Source organism: Petaurus breviceps, unplaced genomic scaffold, assembly GCF_028583685.1.
Source record: "Petaurus breviceps papuanus isolate PSGF00001 unplaced genomic scaffold, PetGlider_PUasm1.0 688, whole genome shotgun sequence".
NCBI lineage: Eukaryota > Metazoa > Chordata > Mammalia > Diprotodontia > Petauridae > Petaurus > Petaurus breviceps.
The window spans coordinates 13,058,611-13,070,943 of NW_027186457.1; the positions used below are offsets into that span (position 1 = coordinate 13,058,611).

Genomic DNA, 12,333 nt, shown 5'->3' on the forward strand with positions numbered 1-12,333 from the left:
GTCCTAAATAATCCATGGGACAACTTGTCAATCTTTCCTTTCATAACGTGGTTCCCATGACTAAACACAATACCATATGCAGTCACACCAGTATATGATACATTTTTGTTAATGTAGGCTAAAATGGGGGATGGGAGGGGTGGAGAATTAAGGGAGCCAATCCCAACTTAAGAAAAACTACATTCAAGTCCTATCTCCAACACATAAGTGCTTCAGAATGTCTCTCAGGCTATAAATTGCAAATCTGTTGCTGGTCTGCATTGGTAGAGGTAGTTTTCTCACAAGTAGAGGAAGTCCATGTCATATTACTAACTCACAACCTTAAGTCAACTAAAATTGGCAGGTTTTTTTAAAAATATGAATTGCTGTAAACCAGATCTATTCCAACCTGTACCCATGTAAGCTGATCTTCTGAACCTAAAAGTAAAACTACACCTTTATTTCAATGTGATTTTAAAAAGATGTGTTGGGATCCTTTGAATCCTGACTGTGTTTTCTAACAAACTAGTAATTTCTCTCAACTTTGTGTTTGGCAAATTTGAGTGGCATCCTTTCTGTTTCTTCATCCAAGTCACAGATAAAAAATGTCAGGGAGTCAACACGGTGTATGTGGTGGGATCAACCAAGGAACTAAAACTGAAGAGACTTGGTTCGCCATCCCCACCACCTATTGTAGAATTTGCTATCTGACCTTAAACAGACATTCAACACTTCTGGGACTTAGTTTTCTCATTTATAAAACCATGGGGTGGTACTACATGAAAGCTAAGGTCCCTATGCTGGACAGGAGAAGGTCACATATTCAAAACTGACTAGGATCCACTAAAAAACACTACTTGAATAGTCCTTCAACCATTTAAACCAACTTATCTGTAACTATTATCCAGCTCATATTTTTCTTTTCTTCCGTCCTTCCTTTCTTTCCTTTCTCTTTCTAAGGCAATTGGGGTGAAGTGACTTGCCCAGAGTCACACAGCTAGGTAAGTCTCTTAAGTCTGGATTTGAGCTCAAGTCATCCTGGTTCCAGGGCTGGTGCTCTATCCACTGTGTCAGTTGCCCCTCCAGCTCATATTTCTTAAACTTGTGGATAAGGATATCTTGAGAAAGTCAGTCAAATGTAGTGATGAACTCAAGATACACCATTTCTTCGGTAATCTCAATTTACTAGCCAATTAATTCTAACAAAAAATAAAATGAGGTTAATTGGCCTGAGTTACTTATTATGTGTAATCTTGGGCAAATCATTTCACCTTTCTGGGACTCAGTTTTTTCATTTATAAAATGGTAAGTTTTAGGGGCAGCTAGGTGGCACAGTGAATAGAGCACTGGCCCTGAAGTCAGCAGGACCTGAGTTCAAATCCAACCTCAGACACTTAATACATTTACTAGCCATGTGACTTCGGGCAAGTCACTCAACCCCAATTGCCCTCCAAAAAAGCAAAAAAAAACCGGGGGGGAAGTCTGGAATATGTTTCCCCTAATGTCCACTCTCACCCTAAATCCTATGATACTCTGGCCCCAGCAATACTCATTACTGATGATTATTATTTTCTTTTTCTAAGTAGCTAAAAACCTGTTTTATCCATTCTGAAACTTTGCCATTGATCAACGTCAAGTTCAGCAGTCTAGTTTCTAGAATTCATCCTTTCCCAAATTTTAAATATCTAGACAACATTCACCCACCTCCAGTCTTCTGGCACTTCCTCCAGTGTCCATGATTCCTCACAGATTTCTGATCATGGTTCCACAATCACATCTGCCAGTCCTTTCCAATGTCTTGGGATGTGATTCGCCTGAGCATGGAGAATCACTTAAGGCAGCTAGGTGCTCTCTTACTATATCCTCACCTATCTTGAGCTTCAACTTCTTCTTAATCATGTCTGTTCTATCTTTCCAGTTTGCAGATAATTATCCTTAATATAGAAGACAGAAGCAAAATGGAAGTTAAGCAGCTTTGCTTTCTCTGTCATCTGTTAACATCACACCATCTACCCCAAACCACAGGCCTATCCCATCCTTGTTTTTTTGTGCTCCTTCTGAGGACAGCTCTTAAAGCCCATTTAATCGTCCTTGGAATGTTTTGTAAGCCTCGATGTGTTCTGGATCTAGACTTCCACAGTCTCTTCTCACAGGCTTGTGCCATGTTTAAATCGATCCTATGTTATGTGTCATCCTTTCACAAAAGCCATTTTGTGAAAAATGAGTGTTCTGGGCAGCCACATGGATTTCATTAGATTCCTTCCTTCTGCTTTCTCTCTGGGTTCTTTTGTGATTCTATTCTCAGAATTTCCTATTTGAAAACCTCTCCTCTTTTGGAACACATTCCCCTGCTATAACTGCAACCACTGGGATCATATTTATCTTTTCTCCACAAATTCAGAAATCCAATTTCCTAAAGTCTCAATCTCAGTCAGATTTGAAATTATGTGAACTGAATTCAAATCCTGTCTGTACCAAATATTACTACCTGTGTCACCTTCGACAAGTTAACTTCATGTATATGAGCTTTAATTTCTTTCTCTAAAATAAAGGGGTTGAACCTCTAAGGTCCTTTTCCATTCTAAATTTATAACCCCGTATATGATCCATTAAAGTTCCTCTCAATGCTAAATATATAATTCTAACATCATTTTACTGTGTCCCAAATTCTCTTAATGGCTTCATATATTAGATGACAGAGCCACTATTTTCCAAGGTTTTTAAAATTAGGCCTAAAGTATAGTTTCCCTTATGAATTCCTTTTTTTTTTTTTAAACAAAACTATCAGGAAGGAAAGTCAAGACTATTATAGAAGCTGTTTTTAGTAGAATGAGATGTCCAGCAATTTTGGGGGATAACTAAAGTCTCCTTTTACTAAAAACTCCTTTGTACAAATTTTGCATTCTGTATTAGAAAAGTATCATTAATACCTTCCATGTAAATGCTGAAGTCAAGGGAGTAATACAGGTCACATCCACAAAAATGTCCCTTCTGTTACTCTCTATTCTCACCCAAAGAGTCACAACTAGGCTCCCACCCTCAGGTTAGTTGATTTCCACACAGTCTTCTTGACATTCAGTGTTAAGCATCTGTCTCCATGTTATTTATGTTCCTTCTGACCAAAGTACATTCTTTCATTGTTCCTCATGAATTTTATAAACACAGACATACACACACACACAGAGCTCTATCTCCACACTACACATGAATAAAGGGCAGTTAGGTGGCACAATACAAAAGAATGCTGGGCCTGGAGTCAGGCAAACTCATCTGACTGAGTTAAAATATGGTTTCAGACACTTACTAGCTGTGTGACCCTAGGCAAGTCACCTAATCCTGTTTTCCTCAGCTTCTTCAACTGTAAAATGAGCTGGAGAAGGACACAGTGAACCACTCCAGTATCTCTGCCCTGCCAAAAAACCCCGAATGGCATCATGAAGAGTTAGACAAGACTGAAACAATGGAACAACAACAAAAGCATTAAATATATGGAGGTATAAGCTTCAGACTCAATTCTCTTTCCTGATGTTTTCTCCTGTGAATTAAACTGGCTATCTCCTCTACTGTTTTTTACTCTACTACTACCACTTTCTCTGTCATACCTGTTGCCCTCTGATACTAAAATTTTTTTCTTAATATATATTTTTTTGGTTTTGGTCCTTTTTTTTGGAAGGGGGAAGGCAGGGCAGTTGGGGTTAGGTAACTTGCCCAAGGTCACACAACTAGTAAGTGTTAAGTGTCTGAGGTCGGATTTGAACTCAGGTCCTGCTGACTCCAGGGAAGGTGCTCTACTCACTGTACCACCTAGCTGCCCCTTTTCTTAATATTTTTTTTCTGTCTCCCGCACAAATTTTTATTTAAAGTTCTTTTGACCAGATCAATGAGTTCTGTCAAACATGTTTTCCCAGTTCTCATTAAATAGACTCCAGCCCTTGTCAGAAACCTATCATTCTGGCAGCACAAACTATAGTCCAGAAAACCAAATTCTGTTCTTTAATACTAACTAGGTAACCAGCTATTCACTTCCTGAGAAAGCAAAGAAGAAAAACAACTTTTCAAAAGTTGTGACTCCTTCTTTTCTATATTTTAACGTGTTCAAGCTCTCTTCTAAAAAATAATCAAAAAATTCATTCAATTTTTACAGCTACTTACTCCTACCCTACAAATTTCATCCTTGAGAACATCATCTAGTTACATGTAATCACTCAGCTCTCTATAGCTGGGTTGTTGTTTTTTAAATATGCAACAGAATTAATTCTCAGGCTTTTATCTAGCCTGATCTATGTTAGAAGAACGAGTACATTCTAATGCAAGGTTAGATTGGGGATCATAGCCTAGATCTGGGAAAGAAGATTTATCTTAGATATCTTGCTTATGAAAGGGTTTATTTTTAGCTCTTTCAAAAGCTGTAACAGCCCCAAGAGTGATGGGAAGGACCTTAAGTAAAGGATAGCCTCTGAAGCCTCTGCTTATGGTTTAAGCCTTTGGAAGTCTCTGGTGAGCACTTTTATGGAATTCAAGTCTATGAGGATTCCAGAGTATAAAGAAAAGGGATCAAAAAGACAATCCTGGTCATCTATTGCCTTCACCTACACCTGGGGTCAGCACAGATTGATTTTGGAGTGATAAAGCTCCTATCTTGGTCAGTGGATCTTATGCTATTTTTCCCTACGTTACACTTCCATGAACTATATCATCTGTTCCTATGGTTTTGATTAGCATATTTATTTCTTCAGGATGCCCTTTGTAGTTTCTACTTCAAAGGTTTCATTTTTAGCAAGATGCCAAAATTAGCAACTAGACCTAAGAATTGCAAATACTCCGCATATTTTTTAATCTGAAGTCCTTTGCACCCAGTTTTCTAAACATGATTAAAAAGCATTTCCAAAAACCTGTCAATGAATCGTTTAAAAACATATGGAAGAGACTAGAAAGTTCAAAAGTGGATACAGATAACTAGACAATAATGGGTATTATTGCATTAGATTTAATATACATTTAAAAAAAACAAGCAATACATGTAATAAATTCACAATTTCCTATATAACCACCACTTTCTGGACTTCTTTATATATGGAAATGTTCATGTTTGTTTATGATGTTCTCTAGTTCATACTTATGTAAAATCATTATATTTCCTAAAATTGTCTTATTCTTCTCATAAACCAAGAAAAACCAGTTATTTGTCTATACACCTAATATTTCACATTAAAGCACTCTGCAATCTTGGACAAATCCCTTTACCTCTCTAGTCTCAGTTTGGAGGGCTTGGAAGAAAGGATTTGTAAAGTTATCTCCACCTCCTCAAGATCATACATGGATTATTCTAATCTTTTTAATTCAGCTCTTCTCATTTCCAGGGTCTCATCCCCTTCCATCTGTCCAAAGTGGTCTTGCCAAAATCTGTCAACCACATTTACTCCTTTGACTTACTGCACTAAATACGAATTATTATCTTTGCTTCTAATGTCATCATCAGATCAAGTCCAACTTTGTCATTTTAAAATTTCTTTACTTTCCTACAAAAATATTTCATTTCACATCTTTCTCATTCCCATTTCCTTCTGTCTTCATTCAAGCTTTCCCACTTCAGTACAATGCATCTCACACATTCATAATTACTGAATGAATACTAAAAACAATCTGACACTTGGAATCCTGACTCTAATATACTGCCTCCTCCTGCTCACCTTTGTCCAAAACTTCACCTCCTTTAGGGACTCTATTCAAATTAGGGGAATAAAGGGATGTTCATTCACAGAGCAGTCCAGTTACACTGCTGAGCTTCACTCCACCTTGGAGACTTTATTTAGAAAAGAGCAAGAACTGTACTTGCTCTTATTTTTTTTCTGAGCCCCTCATAATAAACCCATGCTCTACAGCCCTGAATATTCTGTTTCATGACTAGCATATAGTGAGCAATTAATAAACAACAGCAAGAGGCATGTTTGCCAAATGGAACAAATGCAATTGCCTAGGCACAGAAAAAAGGCTGCTAAGCAGAAAACAGAAAATGTTATCTCCTACCAACAGTCTGCATGGTTAGAGTAGATCAAGAGAGGTGGGTACAATTAGAGAGACCAGAGTTTAATATTATCAGCAGACACATGGCAGTTAGCTTTAGAAATCACTCACATAAAAATACCACAGATCCTCTTGCCAGGTTAAATTGACTTTAACTATGTTACAGATAGGAAGGAACTAGTTTATACACAGGTAATATAATTTTCAAATACTTATATAAAAATACTCAGGCTGATGAATAGTGTAGAGGAAAAGAGAAAAGGAATTCCTAAAATGAATTTAAACTTTAAAACTCTCAACTTAATTTAAGCTTTATCTCTCAACTTAAACTTTAAAATACTCAAGATAAGGGAGATGAAGGATTCCATGGAGGAATTAAACCTACAGAATGGCCTTTTTGCCCTGGAACTATTAACAAAGTCATCATCAAAAACTATTACAATTCCATATGAATTGCAATTAAGAATGAGAATGGTATAAAATCTCAAAGTCATAACTTAATACTGACAAAAAACGCTTTGAACCCAAACAAAATTCACTCAAATATCTTAAAGTTTCATAAACATAGTTCATTTTACCCTCAGAAAAATGACCAAGAGAAAGTAAGCTTCCTACCACAAGTGGAGGGAAGTGTCAAGAATAACATTTAGTACAAGCGTACCCCCATTTGCCAATCATTTGGCAGGATCATAAACTTAGACCTGGAAGGGACCCTGGAAATCATATAATCCATTCCATTAACAAACAGATAAGAAGTTAAGGCCTAAAGAGATTAAACAACTTGTTTAGGCTCACACAATTGTTAAGCAGCAGAACCAAAATCTGAAACTGAGTCTTTGGATAACAAGTCAAGGGCTCTTTCTACTGAACCACTCTCTAAAAATCTACTGTTAAACTATATGATCATAACTGACTGTTGGCTCCCTAAGTTAGCTCACAAATCTATTTTATAGCACTCGAAGTGAAGCGCAATTAGTACTTACCCTACTAAACCTAACCAACATTTATATAACATTCTATGGCAACACTTCTTTGGAAAAGTTCATTATGAACTACAAATTACAATGCCAAGAAGTTATCTACCCTGAAGTTAATGAAGTAGATACTACATGGCTCCAATAATACTTCTTGTTAACTCTATACAGCTACATAACAGAAGGCATCTATCTAGATCTGTATTTTCCAGGATATTCTGAATGGGGAAACAATGACCAAGTGTTCCCTAGGAAAATATGCAGGTCCAAGTGTTTTAGAAGCTAGGACTTTTAATGCTTGAGGGTCAATATCTAACCCACTAGTTTTCATTTATTCTCTCAGTACATGTTAATAAAAAAAGATAAAGTCAGGGGTGGCTAGGTGGTGCAGTGAATAGAGCACCAGCCCTGGAGTCAGGAGGACCTGAGTTCAAATCCGGCCTCAGACACTTAACACAAAAGCTAGCCATGTGACCTTGGGCAAGTCACTTAACCCCAACTGCCCTCCAAAAAGCAAAAAAAAAAAGGACAAGGAAAGAGACTTTAGGGGTGGCCAGGTGGCTCAGTGAGTAAGAGCACCAGCTCCAGTGTCGGGATGACCTAGGGATCAAATCCGGGCTCAGATACTTAGCACCACACCCAGAAATAACTGGCCGTGTAACCTTGAACAAGTTACTTAACCCCGACTGCTTTAAAAAAAAAAAAGATAAAGTCAACTGAAACTTGGGAAGACCCCAGTAGGCTTAACTATTTCTGGATCTGAACAGCATTTGGAAAACCATCTATCTTAAGATGGTATAAGTCAAGTTAACTAATATTTATTAAAGGCCCACTATGTGGCAGGAAGGGGCAGTTAGGTGGTACAGTGGATAAAGTGCTGAGCTTAGAATCAGGAAAACTTCTCTTCCTGAGTTGAAATCTGGCCAGATACTTACTAGCTGTGTGACCCTGGGCAAATCACATAAGGAAATGGCCAATCACTGCAGTATCTCTGGGAAAAAAACCCTGAATGGGATCACAAAGAGTTGGACATAACAGAAACAACAACAGCAGCAAACGTGCTAGGGACTCTGCTAAGTGCTGAGGAGATTAAGAAAGGCAAAAAACAGGACCTGCTCACAAAAGTTCACAATTTAAAGGAAGAGACAACATGCAAACAAACTATGTACAAGCAAAATCAGACCGACAGGCAGATGTGTGTGTGTATGCATAACATGCTTTATACATACATGCACACATACAGAGTAAACTGGAGATAATATAAAAGGGAAGGTACTGGTATTAAGGAGAAACAGGAAAGGCTTCTCACAGAAGATAGGACTTCAGCTGAGACCTGAAGGAAGCCAGAGAAGTCAGGAGGCAGAGATGAGGAGAAAGTTAATTTCAGGCTTGGGGGACAGTCACTGAAAATCTTCATTTGAGAGGAACAAGATGACCAGTGTCACTGGATCACAGAATATATGGTGAGGAGTAAGGTGTAAGAAGACTGAGAAGGTAGGCAAAGATCAGATTATGAAGGGTGCAACAGACCTTTTCTATTTGATCATAGAAGGTAAGATGGAGTCGGTGGAATTTATTGTATAAGAGGCAGATGATATAGTCAGACCTGAGCTTTAAGAAGACTTCATTTTGACAGTCCAACAGAACATAGACTGGAATGTGAAGAAATTAATTTAAAGCTACAATGATACTCTATAAGGAATATAAAACAAGACTATTTTTTAAAGTTCCTTGAGGGCAGAAACTGTATCATTTTTATTTCTGTCCCTGACACCAAGCACAGGGTCTTCTTGCACAAAGCAGATACTTAATGTTTTTTTTTAATTTAATAAAAACACAATCAATCCAGCAATAGACATGTATTTAAGCATATACGATGTGCTAGGTGCTAGAAATATAAAACAGAAACAGTCCCTTTCAAGAAGCTTCCAGTCTATGGGAAAACATGAACACATAAGTAAATTCAAAAACTAGATCAAAATGTATTGTTCCAGTGTATTGAGAACTAACAATATTTGTCTGCACAGCTCTGTATAGCCACAAACCTCATCCCAAGAGGGTTAGCCACCAGGTGGTGAATGTTTTTAGCCAGGGCAACTCATCAAAACCATCTATTATGTGAAGAGGCTGCTGTCTCACCTCAGTGATAGGAATAGCCATGACAATGAAATCTTTTTTGGGGGAAGGAATGAATTTTACAAAAACACTCTTTGAGATACAATTGTTATGAAAATTCTCCTCTAAAAAGTGAAGAATTATTTTAGCAACTGCCATAATAATTTGGTTGCTAAACTGAAGGTTAAATATCTCAGATCTTTTTGTTATTATTGCTGGAAGTACTCCCCACTATATATTATAAGGCCAATGCATGTAATCATAAACAACAGTAATATACACAAAATTGAAAAAGTGTAAATCACTGGGGCTAAGTCAAAAGGAGGCGCTGGAAATAAGTTTCAAAACTGTAATTGTTCTAAATCATTTTTGAGACATCATAAAAATTATTTTAAGTTAACTTTTTTGGAAATGAAATAATTATGCATCATTTAGGACCACCAAAGCACTAAAATTAAGAAAAAATTTGAAATTGCAACAAAATCTACCAAAGAATCCTGAGTTATAAGAATAGTAATATAAAATTATGAAGTTGAATTAGACATTACTAAGGTCCCTGGTACAGATCTAACATTGAGTTTTAATTTTGACAATAAAAATATCTCTCAGCAAAAAAGAAACAAAATGGAAGTTTTACTTACCCTATTTTAAAGCCTTCTGTTCTACTCTAAATAGTATATTCTTCTTTCAAATTCTGTTATAATCATAGTTGCTTAAAGAACAGTCATATATTTTAAGATATATTAGGCTAAATGTACCATGTTATTGTTGTCATATTTCCCCCAAGAAAAGTTATCATAATGTTGCTTTTCTTTAAAAAGTTAAACTTTAAAATGTCATATACTTGAATTTTAGTTAAAACAATGATCAAAGCAAAGAAATGACTAAAAGTTCTCAAATGTGATAATATAGGTTGAAAAACTATCTCCTGGAAGTAGAGTCCTTGACTTTTTCTGCCCCTTCCCCACCAATATTTTATCTAAGCATATTAAAAATCCATACAGACTTTGCAGTATATAAAGCATATGAATAAATGTTGAACACAAATACTGAACCATGAACCATAATATAGGAAATACCTAGGTTTTCTACTGCTAAGTAAACTGCTACTAACTTTAAAGTATGATGATAATCAATAACAGTAAATATTAATTGAATACTTAGTATATTACTATTATAACATTGCTTCAACAACAAACCTATAAAAATTAAAACTTCAGGATGTTTTGCAATAGCATAATATTCTCTTTATTTTACTACAGAAAAGGGAATTGTAACATTTTCTTTAATCACTGATCCTTATTTTAGCTGCTCTGATCACATATTGCCTCTAAGATCTTCTCTCCTTTTGATACTATACCTCCCAATTTCTTCCTCCCCATCATATTAGCATTCAACTATCTCAATGACTCCCTTCCCAGAGGTAAGCTATATAGCAAATCATCTTTATTAAAACTATGTTGATTCAAAAAATACTTGAAATATATCTCACTCACTATGCCTCACTGCATCAATTTCATCCTTAATTTTAGTTAAGAAAAATTCAATGAAAAAGCTTTTTTATTATAATTATTACTTATTCTAGAAAGAAAAATCCATGTGCAAAAACTAAGTTAAAGTTTGTCTAACAAATTTAAAATTTTAATAAGTGAAATAATTTTGAAGTGGTTCTGTTAACCTTAAGTAGAAACTCATTAAGTCAGATTTATTATCCACCCTCATTCTCCACATGGGATGCTGTGAGTTTTGAATGAAACAGCCTCAATTGTAACAGAAGAAACATCTGTTGCTTTTTCCCCATCAGACTTTTCTAACTGAAAGAAGGGCTTTTCTCCCCTTACCTAAGTGCCTACATTCCTTAAAATAACTACTTTTTTTTAAAAAAATGTACTATATATAGTTCAAATTTTACTATACTGATTAAGAAATTACTGTTTTCTTAATAAACATTCACCTAAAAAGTTCAGTTGGCCAACAAGCCATACATTACATTCAGGAATAAGTGATATGACTGACAGAATACTATTTGCTCCTCAAGATATGGACCTTAAAAGTATTCTTCAGTCAATTCAATTAAGTTGTCATACATTCAGAGATCAAGTATTTAAAAATGTTCAGTGTTAACATTTTTGTTCACAGGATCCAGATCTACACAGGACCTTGTTTGCTATATTTTCTTTGCCAATCCAAAACTAACATAATGGCAGTCACTGGCCCAAGAGGCAGACACCAAATGGTGCCACCCACACTCTCACACTGTGCCTCATAATAAACCATAAAGCTGTGGAATGCACCAGCCCCTTTATGAGCAAACAATGCCTGAGCTTCATTAGAATACAGCTGACATTTTCAAAGCACAAATACTTTTAAGAAAATTGTACTAGAAAATGGTAATGAAACATTTATAAAAGATGAAATACTTTTAAAGTATCAAATTTATTTCCAGTAACCACCAAAACACATTTTATTTTTTGCAATTAAAAAGTTTATACAGAAACACCCCCTGTTAGGGCAAAGTTCATTTTATTAACTATTGGAAAGAAATGAAAGTAAAAACTGTATCATATAACAATTTGGACTGCTTTTCCAACCAGTAATCACACGAAATACTTTTCCAAAAAATTATTCCATTACCCAACTATCTGTCATATATTTAGGATAAAAAATATTTCTAGGATGATTTTTGCATTTTTATTAATTTATCAAGTATGAGAGTGACAAACTAAAGCTAAGTCTACCCCCCTCCCCTCCCCCAACCCCTAATACACTGTAATTTCCCTGACTGCAACATTCAGGAATGTCTTGAATTCAGTATGTTACTGCCTATTCACCAATTTAATAAGGCTTCTGTTTATTAAAGAATATCTAATAAACCATAACAAAAACTTAGCCAGCCAGATGAAACAAAATGATCTCTCTTACCTGTTCTAAGGAAGCATGCCTCTCACTGCAGTACCAACAACACTCTACAGTCTTTGTTACCATTCAGTGGAAACTTGAGACTATGTCAGACTTAAGCAATCGAGTTCAGAATAGATCCATTTAAAATACTTCACAAGAATAACAAAAAGATACTCAAGGGAAATGTTAGCTATATTTCACAAAATTCTGTAAACTCTTTCCAACAATGATAAAACTCCTAACATGCACACGATGGTCTCCCAAGGACAGGCAGTATAATATCCTGGGCCCCCAATTTTAGCTGTTTCCATTTAGAGTTATCCTACTGAACTGTGAATAA

At 35.9% G+C, this 12,333-nt stretch overlaps 1 protein-coding gene across 16 annotated transcripts in view; it reads right to left on the reverse strand.

The window, feature by feature from the left end:
• TFDP2 (transcription factor Dp-2) overlaps positions 1–12,333 on the reverse strand; it is a 172,534-nt gene that overhangs the window by 85,982 nt on the left and 74,219 nt on the right. For 2 of the 16 annotated variants that reach the window (XM_069104665.1, XM_069104672.1), the window contains one exon: positions 1,684–1,913. The exons of 11 other annotated variants lie outside the window; for them this stretch is intronic. The gene's annotated coding sequence lies outside the window, so the exon portion shown is untranslated. Of the gene's footprint in view, positions 1–1,683; positions 1,914–12,014; positions 12,162–12,333 lie in introns of those variants that run through there. 3 more of the 16 variants (XM_069104664.1, XM_069104670.1, XM_069104666.1) reach the window with 2 other exon arrangements.